This window comes from Mixophyes fleayi, chromosome 12 (assembly GCF_038048845.1).
Source record: "Mixophyes fleayi isolate aMixFle1 chromosome 12, aMixFle1.hap1, whole genome shotgun sequence".
Taxonomy (NCBI): domain Eukaryota; kingdom Metazoa; phylum Chordata; class Amphibia; order Anura; family Limnodynastidae; genus Mixophyes; species Mixophyes fleayi.
The window spans coordinates 76,167,492-76,178,685 of NC_134413.1; the positions used below are offsets into that span (position 1 = coordinate 76,167,492).

General features: G+C 43.0%; 1 protein-coding gene across 7 annotated transcripts in view; it reads right to left on the minus strand.

Annotated features, from left to right (window-relative positions):
* Positions 1–11,194, minus strand: part of LOC142109107 (uncharacterized) — a 125,297-nt gene extending 114,103 nt beyond the window's left edge. The window contains exons 1-3 of one of the 7 annotated variants that reach the window (XR_012680284.1): positions 11,101–11,194; positions 5,817–5,884; positions 2,088–2,418 (exon numbers count right to left, since the gene is read on the minus strand). The gene's annotated coding sequence lies outside the window, so the exon portion shown is untranslated. Of the gene's footprint in view, positions 1–2,087; positions 2,419–5,816; positions 5,885–6,151; positions 6,346–8,090; positions 8,329–8,873; positions 8,909–11,100 lie in introns of those variants that run through there. The other 6 variants (XR_012680283.1, XR_012680285.1, XR_012680282.1 and 3 more) reach the window with 6 other exon arrangements.

An 11,194-nucleotide genomic window follows, 5' to 3' on the forward strand; every position in this document is an offset into this window, starting at 1 on the left:
TAGAGAGAGAGAGACCCTGAAGGAGAGGAGGGGGAGAGAGAGAGAGAGAGAGAGACCCTGAAGGAGAGGAGGGGGAGAGAGAGAGAGAGATGCTGAAGGAGGGGAGGGGGACAGAGTGAGCTGGCAAAGGGGGGGGGACACAGAGTGTGAGATGGTGAAGGTGTGCAGTGATATGATGAAGGGGCACAATGTGATGGTGAAGGGGTCTAAATACATTTTACATGATTTTGACCCAGCTACTTAAAAAACGGGAATATCCGGTAATTATTTTGGCTTAGGGGTGCCTTGGAAAAATGATGGTGACCCTAAGGGTGCCTCGAAATGAGAAAGTTTGGGAAGCACTGTACTAGTAGGTTAGTTAGCTGCTATCAAATTGACCCTAGTCTCTCTGTATGTTAGGGAATTTAGACTGTAAACTCCAATGGGGCAGGGACTGATGCGAGTGAGTTCTCTGTACATCGCTGCGGGATTAGTGCCGCTGTATAAATGAATAGATGATGATGATAGATGCTGGCTCGGCTTCTTGCTGCTGTATATTGTACTGTTTTGCCTATGTTGTATTGTTCCGTTATGCAATGTACTATGTTTACTGTATCTTGTCTGTGCGGTGAAGCGGAACCTTTATGTTGTAAATGAAGTAAAAGAGATGAACTAAAATCATCTCCAAACAGCAGAGCAAGGAATCGGTTTAAATAATAATTGGTGGAGTCTGTCGATGTTTAACCAGTCACCTGACTTATTGGGTATTTAGAAGAATATAAGCAGATACTAGAAGTAGACAAAGGGCATGCAAATAAAATATACACTTTTCATTTACTGACTAAAGGCATAACTATATATATCGTGGCTTCAGTTATATGTGGGAAAGGTAGTGCACAATAACCTACCGAGTTACCAATTTTAAGTCTACCAACCTCAGTGCTGCTGCATTTTGTAAGAGATTTTTTCATAACTTACTAAAGTAGAATTCATGGTTCTCTATCAGGGTTATTTCCTCTGAAACACTCCTTGTGTCCTGGACATCTGCTGCCCCCCCCCCCCCCCCCCCCCACTCACTGCAGCCCAATTTCAGGTCTATCTTGCCAGTCATGTTTTAGCCAAACATAATTATTATTATTATCATTTATTTGTTAGGCGCCACAAGGTTTCTGCAGCGCCGCACACAGTACTAACAGTAGACTATACAGGGTGAAACCATACAGAACAATGAACAAAAAGTACCAATACTTCAGAAACTCCGGCCAGTCATATGCAGTAAAGACGGAGCGGAAGAAACAGGTATGGAGACAGGAGGGGAGGGGGCCCTGCTCATTACGAGCTTACATCCTATGGAGAGTAAACAGACCAGGCACAAGAGGAGCCAGTTGAGGCAAGAGGAGAGAAGGGAGGACGAGCTAAAGGGAGGAGATGGGGGTTAAGTAGATGGTTGGTAGGCTTTGAGGAAGAGGTGAGTTTTTGAGTGCACGTTTGAAGGAGCACAGAGTAGGAGAGAGACGGATGGAATGGATCATACTATTATGTTATATACCGTATTTCCCCATGTATATGACGCTCCACTGTATAAGACACACCTATATATAAATCATGTGAAAAAAAATTGAGGATAAACATTATCCTCAATTTTTTCACACAGTAATTGTGCAGCATATACAGAGAGAGACAACGCTATAGTCAATTCTGCCTTACCCTGTCAGATGCTTCCTCTGTCCGGTAAAGTCTTCTTTCTTCTGTCCATTCTGATCCTGATGCTGAAAGCCGCTTACCCTCCTCTTCGCGATGACCGGATGTCCTTTCAGGACCTTGACAAGGTCCTGATTGGACAAAAAGCCAAATGCAGAAACCGGAAGTGTGCGTTCCAACTGAGGTTCACGCACCACATCCGGTCATCGCGAAGAGGACCTTAAACGGCTTTCCAGCATCAGGATCAGACGGACAGAAGAAAGAAGACTTTACCGGACAGAGGAAGCATCTGACAGGGTAAGCGCTACTACCCCTGTATAAGGCGCACCCAGTTTTTAGACCCAAAATTTGGGGGGGAAAAGGTGCGTCTTATACATGGGGAAATACGGTAGCTTAAAATAACTCACCCAAAATGATGATTCGATACATCTGACCATGCGTTTCCCCATCGGATAGCTCGATATCAGCTCTGTAGAGTCCTTGGTCTTCCTCCGTTACATTAATTAATGGTTAACGAAGCATCGTTAGAACCGCGCAGTCTTCCTTTATAACAAGATTCTCGTATATCCACGTTTCCGTCCGGTGTTGTTGTAGCAAAATGGTTGACGTCAGCTCTGACCCAGGAGACGTCTCTGATCTTGTTTTCTAACGATATTGCTTTTACTTCCAGAGTCACACGTCCTCCCTCTGTAGACCTGACATATATGCTCGGTTCACTGGATGTCTCGGATAACACATCTGACAATGTAAACGTTTCCATTATTGACACAAAAGAACATTCTGCACCCTGAGTTCTAGATACACTGCAGTGTCCTTATAATATGGTTATTACATACACAGTAAATGTTACAGGTGACGTGGAGAACCCAGGCATCGTATAGAACATACGAGGTACGTCTATTAAATAACGAGACTGATAAAATAACTCACCTTTACTTATTGGTATTACAAATTCAATGTTTGTCCCCTTCAATATACTCCCCATTTGCACCAATACATCGCTGTAGTCTTGTTTTCCACTGGTCGGAGGCACGGAGCAAATCAATTTCTGTCACATGTTTCAACATATCTGTCGTTTTCTTCTTTACAGCATCAACTGACTCAAAATGTGTCCCTTTAAGCACTGATTTAACTTTTGGAAAAGATAAAATCGCAAGGTGCTAAATCGGGCGAATATGGAGGATGTTCAAGTGTAGTAATTTGTGTTTGTCGGTCAAGAAGTGCTTCACAGAAAGTGCTGTGTGAGCAGGCGCATTGTCCTGGTGAAGACAGAAACCATTCTTTCACAGTTGCTTCCGTTTCTTTCTGACTCTCTCAGTTTTTTGCAAAACTTCCTTATAATAATGCTGAATTCTTGAACCCATTCTTCCAAAATTACACTCTTGATATCGAAAAAACAATGAGGATTGCTTTGAATTTTGACAAGCTTTTTTTCTTGGTGATGACGTCGTTTTCCAGGCATTGACTGTCTTTTGGTTTCATGATCGTACTGGAAGATCCAGGTCTCATCACAAGTGATTAATTTATGAAACAGGTTTGGATATGGTGTCATTCGGTTGGTGTTTTGTGCAATTTTACAAAAAATGACAAATTGACACGTTGTTCAACTTTTAAACTTTTTTTTCCCCGGCACTCTACAGAAAACGCAACTAAACTAAATGGCGACTCACAATCAACTGAACATCATAGAGTGTTGCAGCTTGTCGTGCAGGTTCAGACATGTTCAAGGTTACTAAGTATGCAGTTATAACCGGTTCTGACTGCTTCATTTACTAGGTGGAATCACAGTCTCGTTAGTTATTGGACATACCTCGTATATTCACAATTCCCACGCTCAGCTCTCTTCAGCCTACAGACCATTCAGCACCCAAAGCACAAGTAACAATGATTCATTCTCACGTTTCTCCTTAGCAAAGAGTTTCCCATTTTGATAAACTTCTATTGGGGTCATTAACAAATGAAAAATATGTGCAGGAGCAGGGCATTGTCCCCAAAAGTTTACGCAACGCACATACATAGGAGACCCTTTCCGCTTCTTTGTTCTTTAGATATATAAATATTCTGAAGAACAGATTAGGAATATTTGGTCTGAGAATGTCACCTATGGAGCTCTGTCTTCACATCTATTCCTCTTATACTACAACACAGCTTGTCTAAAACTGAATTAGATATTTAGTAACGCACGAGTGTAATAAAAGATTGGAGACATCTTTATTTGAAGTGTCAAACATTTATCTTGTTAGCTGTTGTATATGTCATAGGAGAATAATAAAAGTGCCGTATTAACAGGAGAAAAAAAAAGTTTGGATCTCAATTATACTAGAAACATTTAGCCTTTCTATAATAGTCTGAATTCGTTTAGCCTGGTGTAGATTGTAGTTCAATTTACAAAAAGGGGAAAAGAAACAATAAGGAGAAAGAATGAAGATAGGACTGTAAAAATAGAAGCATACAGTACATTATCACCATTCACAATTAAAGCTGGGCACACAATTATGCAATCATACTTTAAATGCAATTTCTGTAACGATTTCACCCACGACTGAAAGTCCCGATGATCGTACAGATTCCTGTGTACACACCTACGCGATTCACCTTCAGATCTGTGATCTTCATCTCTCATAAACATCTGCTGAAAAGATGGTGACTCTGCACACTGTACAGCCTACGCTGCTGGTGGTCAGTGCGTGCACACTGCCACATTTGCCCGACATCGTTCCATCGTTGATCGTGATTTTTGGGAAGTTTAGAAAACCAAATCGACAGAAGTGATGTGTTTCGGTACGATAAAATACAATTGTGTTTAATTATCGCCACAAATCTGCTAGAATTACTCTGTGACTATAACAATGCTCTCGTGCCTAAATCGTGATATATGAATAACATGTGTCACTGTCAATTTATCATTATGTTGAATTACCGATAATGATATCCTCCTCTTCGAAATATAAAACGACGAAGATTAGAGAAGTGAAATCTTGTCTTAACTCAATGAAGATTTTTTGGGGCACATCCAGTCTGTGCATAATATAATTATCACTAGGGCACAGTAGTGGCCCTACTGTGCAGCAAGGGGCCAATGAACTTTGAGGTTTGATCTGGCTGAAGCACCACGTTATGAGCAGGAGACCGGAACCTGGAGGACTCTTTGCTAACTTTACAGTCTATTAAGGCCATAGGCAAACCGAGTTGGGGGTTTCCTAGTGCCTGGAAACCCCTGCTGCTGTCATCTCACTACGGAATCCTGGGAACTCGCAGGCAGCGATCAATAAATGTGCAGCAATAACTTCTACACCAGGCTAGTACATGGTAGGTAACAATAAACACGTCCTTAATTTAAAATCCAGCTTTCTTCACCCACCCCCCCCACCAATGTTTATGTTCCCGTGTGAAACTCAGCTCTATCTGGCTTTTTAAAAAGCTCACGGCAATCTCTGTCACTCATTTCGTTTTCATTAAAATCACAACTGTACGGAAGAAGCTAGAGGCGCCCGCCCAAGGCTGACTCACTGTCTCCAGCCTGTATGTTTAAGATTAATAAGATTAAAACCTTACTACATTGTTCTTTCATGTGTTACTTTTTACTTTGGTGAAGAAATGTTCTCTAATATATTTTAAAATTAATTTCAGTTTATGCCTCTAAATATCACAATTTTGCCCCCCCTCCCAAAAAACCCTACGCCCTATGCTGTAGCCTAGTAAGCCTATTGGATAATCAGACCCTGAGCAAAATTAACAAAAGTTTTATTTGTATGACCTCATAGTTCCCTAAAATGCCCGGGCTCCATACAGAAGTTACCCTGTGACGACAACCCCGGGATAGTGCTATCAGACTTATACCCTTGCTGTTCTGTACATGATCTATATCTGTGCGGATATTCAGAGAGGACAGAGAGACAAACTGGAAAACCGTTCAAGATGTAAAAGCCAAGCCGGATTCATGCCAAGTTCTTCCACCCCAGATCATATCTACGACCTTTACACACTGATGAAGAATCACATACACAACAAATACAGTCAAACGCAGAAGTTAAAAAAATACTTCAGCCAACGTGGAAATGAGGGTAAACTAGTGAGTCCACAGCAGGTATAATAGTTACAGTACAGAGATTCTGGCTTTGCATCAAGTAACTCACAGCTTTGTAGGGAAAGTAACACGACCCAGAAGCAGAGTCTTCCCATGTTCTTGCAACTGCGTCAACTGCTTAAAAAAAAAAATGAAACAAACGACACATTCAGAGACAGTAATAGAAACAAAAAGTAAATGAGTTGTTACACAATACTCCCCTGGGAAAAGGGGGGGAAACCACATTTCTAATAGTAAAAAAAATCCCAGTAAAGTCCTTTCTTCGCCATGGGGGGGGTGGGGGGAGACAGAGACTCATTTAGAGGTTAGTATTTTGGTGTCCAGAACAGAGGACAGGGTGTCTGGTTACAGAAAATTTCTGTATGTGAAATTTGTACCAATTACCTTTGAAGTGCAAATAAATCAGTATTCAGATGCGATTGGTGGGATCAGTGCTGGGTGTCTGTGCTGCTGCTGCTGTCAGTCTAGGAACTTAGCTGAGTACGGCCTTGTTGTTTTCCTGTGTCAAGAGTCAGTATTGGAGGTGAGCCAGCTCTGTGGTTTTCTCCTCTGTAACGTACAGCACTTCTGTTACTGACTCACACAGCAAACCAAGAGCAGGACACGCCTCACCCATATATTACACAGGAGACATCAGGCTCAGAGACTGATAGATTGAGGATTCTCCGCAGCACAATGCTGTACCCAACTAACCTGCCAAACCAACAGCTGCAGCTTAACACTAGATAACTGCAGATCCCACCAAGCACATCCAAATACTGATTATTTATTTTTGCACTACAAGGATAACTGATACAAATTTAACATACAGAAAATTTCTGCGATCAGAAACACTGCCACCTATTACGGTAAGTAATCTCTGCTCATATTACTGAGCACCTCTACGGGGAGCGAGGAAAAACGCAGATCTCAGCAGAATGTATTTTTGGAGACACCGCGCTGAATTGAATCTGCTCCAGAGTGGGAAAATCCAGCAGGAGGCAGCAACAGCACACCATGCCATATCAGTGCACACAGTCTACCACCTCCGCTACTGAACCTTGGAATAAATACAAAGATTTGTAGCAATATTTCTCTTAGCAAATTCATATGTATTACTTGTGCCCTCGACACTTTCTGGTCACCCAGATTAGAAACAACTGTTAGAGCCTTTAACATTTGGACATTTTTGTACATGAAAATTGCCTTGTGTATGTAAAATGATAATCTATGTGATTTAATAAGTTGTACATTGCATTTTTTCAGAGTGTATCTAACATATGTTCTTACGCAAGGAGTCGTGTTTTTCGTTGAACGTCAATGGTAAATGCATGAAGAGAGGGTGAATATGATATGGAAATCTACAACAGAAGTCAGGAGGTGTTTCCATAGTGTGGATTAAAACCTTTTAAATTAACATGTATTAAAAATCACAACGCAAGCTTTGTGTCTGCTTCCAGGTTGTCACACGTGTCTTGGTGTGTTATGAAGAAGTGTCACGGAGAGCTGCTGCTGGAGATCTCTGGATGTAAGAAGTCTATTGGACTGTGATATTTAATTATTAGGATAATTTGTGTGACAAGTGCACTATACATACTTTTTATGATGTATTAATTACATGCAACTTTGTTATGGGTTAATGTTATCAAATGGCCAATTCCAGCCACCAATCACCAAGATACATCACAGTGGTACAAAGCAGCAAATGTAATATAATGGTTTATACCAGTCATGTGCCCCAGTATGACCAGTAGCCGTGTGACATACCAGTCATGTGCCCCAGTATGACCAGTAGACATGTTACATACCAGTAAGGTGCCCCAGTATGACCAGTAGCCATGTTACATACCAGTCAGGTGCCCCAGTATGACCAGTAGCCGTGTTACATACCAGTCATGTGCCCCAGTATGACCAGTAGCCGTGTTACATACCAGTCATGTGCCCCAGTATGACCAGTAGACATGTTACATACCAGTAAGGTGCCCCAGTATGACCAGTAGCCATGTTACATACCAGTCAGGTGCCCCAGTATGACCAGTAGCCGTGTTACATACCAGTCATGTGCCCCAGTATGACCAGTAGCCGTGTTACATACCAGTCATGTGCCCCAGTATGACCAGTAGCCGTGTGACATACCAGTAAGGTGCCCCAGTATGACCAGTAGCCATGTTACATACCAGTCAGGTGCCCCAGTATAACCAGTAGCCGTGTTACATACCAGTCAGGTGCCCCAGTATAACCAGTAGCCATGTTACATACCAGTCAGGTGCCCCAGTATGACAGTAGCTGGTCACATGAAAATGAATGGGGATAATGTGTCCCAGTGTATAAGACTGTTACTTACTTCTGTACTGGAGAGACTGCAGCTTTCCCCTGTAATAATCAGATGCACATTACCAGGCAGTTATGTGTAAAGTGCGGGAAATAACCATGTCTCATCACTTCCTTCTTTACTAACTAGAATCATACGTGTAACACCCACCATGTGTCTGTATGTTCCAGGCTCAGCCCTCATTATGTGATAAGAAATAATTATACCCGTCCTGTCCTCTCTGAGGATACACCCTGTGTACAGTGATAGGGCAGATGTACTGTATAGTAATAGGATAGCAGTACTGTATAATAATAGGATAGTGTATAATATAATAAATATCTTCTCCCCCAGCTACAATGTGTCTCTGGAATGTCGGTCACGTGATGTAGAAGTTTCTCTTTCTCCCTCTATGGACATTAGTAGGGTTACTGTGTCTGCAGCGGCCTCCGGCGGTCACATGTGGAAGTACAGCGCCCTGTAATGTACTGCAGGGAACACGGAGACACAACCCCCTCCCCGGTATATACTGAGATAGGGGGATTACAGGTGGTGACCCCTCCCTGCAGCAATACTGACACAGTGCAGCAGCCACACCAAACCTGCACCCAGCACTCATCAGAGGGAGTGTTAGGACCCCTAAATGTCACTATTACCGTGCACGGGGAAGTAGGGGGCAATCATATATTAATCAGAATGATAAGGGCAGAAATGTGCTCAGTGTGTGAAGCAGTGTATGTCCCTGTATATATATCGGGACTCCCCCTCCTATATTAACACTAAGAGCAGGACAGAGTCAGAGAGGGGGAAACTCACTTTTTCTGCACCGAATGTCAGGTCCTGGACTCCAGTCACAGCTCTGTTTACTGGTTATACTATTGGCTCTTCCCTCCCATGTGACCAGGGTGTATTTGTTTAAAGTTATATATTCACAGACTGAATAGTAATTAGCAGAAAATACTTTAAAGTATCCCTGGAGCAGCCAAAGAGACGGCTCTCGCGTATTGTTTTAGCAAAGTCTGGGCAGTAGGGTGGCTCAGTGGTTAGCACTTCTGCCTCACAGCACTGGGCTCATGAGTTCGATTCTCGACCGTGGCCTTATCTGTGTGGAGTTTGTATGTTCTCCCCGTGTTTGCGTGGGTTTCCTCCGGGTGCTCTGGTTTCCTCCCACGCTCCCAAAACATACTAGTAGGTTAATTAGCTTGTATCAAAGGCTTAACGCTGGTTATAGCCAGTCATATAGATTGGGATGGCAAAAAAAATTAATTTTGGACAGTTTTCCTGGTGAAGTCAACCTGCCAGCTGGCTGCCTTCAGCCCTGACATAGAGGTGAATTTGTGAAGAGATACCCTTTAACTGATCCCTTCTCCAGGGGGCAGGGGGGCATCTGCTCCTGGGCCAGTCCTATAGTTGGTTACCTTGGGCTGGATCACTGTGCTAACTGCATTTTGTTTCCTTTAAAAATCTCTAATATACTGCTGAGCAGTGTTTCGCCCCTTCCCTGGGCTTAAATTACCCCCTGCCGGCAGGCTGCAGGCACATCCCCTCCGTCTTCTTCCCAATCAGGCATATCAGAGCGATCTAATGGTAAGTCGGCAGTGTGACAGCCGTGCACTGGAGAGAGGGCATAAAACATTTATTTAGAGAGGGTAATACAGACATTAATATTTATTAATTGTCATCAGTTGATTTATTAAACTTTCTGCAGGGCGCTCCTGCCACTACTTCCCCTACAGAGCCCCGGAGGTAACACTTCTCTGCGTAGACACGAACATATCGCCGCGCATGCGCTGTATACATAATATGGCCGTTCACATGATGTCATAGCTTTCGCCGCAGAGTTAAGCTAGCGACAAAAGCTTATGGTGTGGAGGACAGACTTACCCAGGACGTGGGGATTTCCCAATCACTGCCCCGATGTAGGTAAAATTGCTAAATAACGGCGAAAGCTTTTTTTTCGTTGCGTTAATCATCGAAAAAATATTGCTATTTCGTCGCAAATGGAGTCTGAATGATATATAGATCATACTTACCCTCTTTTGAAGGCAGTTGTCCAGGAGGGGGTCTGTCGACGGGGCGTGGCCACGCATGGTGCACCATTAGGCTCCGCCCCTGCCAATCTTATGTAATTGTGGCCAATCGCACCACGATGCCACGTTTAGCCCCGCCCCCACCCATCTATAACAACGGAGACAGCTGGATCCGGGATTTTTGCCTGCTCTCTCGGGAGTCCGGGAGAACTCCCAATAATTTGGGAGTCTCCCGGAACATTCCGGGAGAGTTGGCAACTATGAATAGACACCTTGAGGGGAGGAAACTCACATGCAATTGAATTGCCCCCTAAATGTGCAAAATAGACCCAGTCTGCACCTCTAGAGGATCTACTGCAGGCAACTAACAGAAACCACCCAACGAGAAACTAATGTACTGCACACAATCAGCTTTTTAGTATTGGAAGCAACTGATTAAAAATAATAATAATAATAATAATAATAATAATAATAATAATAATAAAACCATTGCTTTGAGGAAGGAGCAATAAGTAGACAGTTAAAAATATACAATTTTAAATTAAAATGCACTTACTGGATGGCTGAGGGGAGGTTAAATAACCCTTTGCAGACTTTCCTTGCATATCATCATCTATTTATTTATATAGCGCCACTAATACCGCAGCGCTGTACAGAGAACTCACTCACATCAGTCTCTGCCCCATTGGTACTTACAATCTAAATTCCTTAACATACACAGACCGAGAGAGACTAAGGGAAATTTTAAACAGTTAACCTACCAGTATGTTTTTGGAATGTGGAAGGAAACCAGAGCACCCGGAGGAAACCCACGCAAACATGGGGAGAACATGCAAGCTCCACACAGAGAAGCCCATGGTCAGGAATCGAACTCATGACCCCAGTGCTGTGAGGCAGAAGTGCTAACCACTGAGCCACCATGCTGTCCATATCTCACTGCGATGGATGCCAAACATGCTTGGGAACTGTATAAAAAGCAATCTCTTTATTTTGTTCTTTTCCCATTGTCTTACTTGTCCCATGATTAGTTTAGATCCTTGGATACAGAATTGTCCTCCTCCTGTTCCTTGATTGCACATAGCTGCCTGTGTAGGGTGGCTTAGTGTG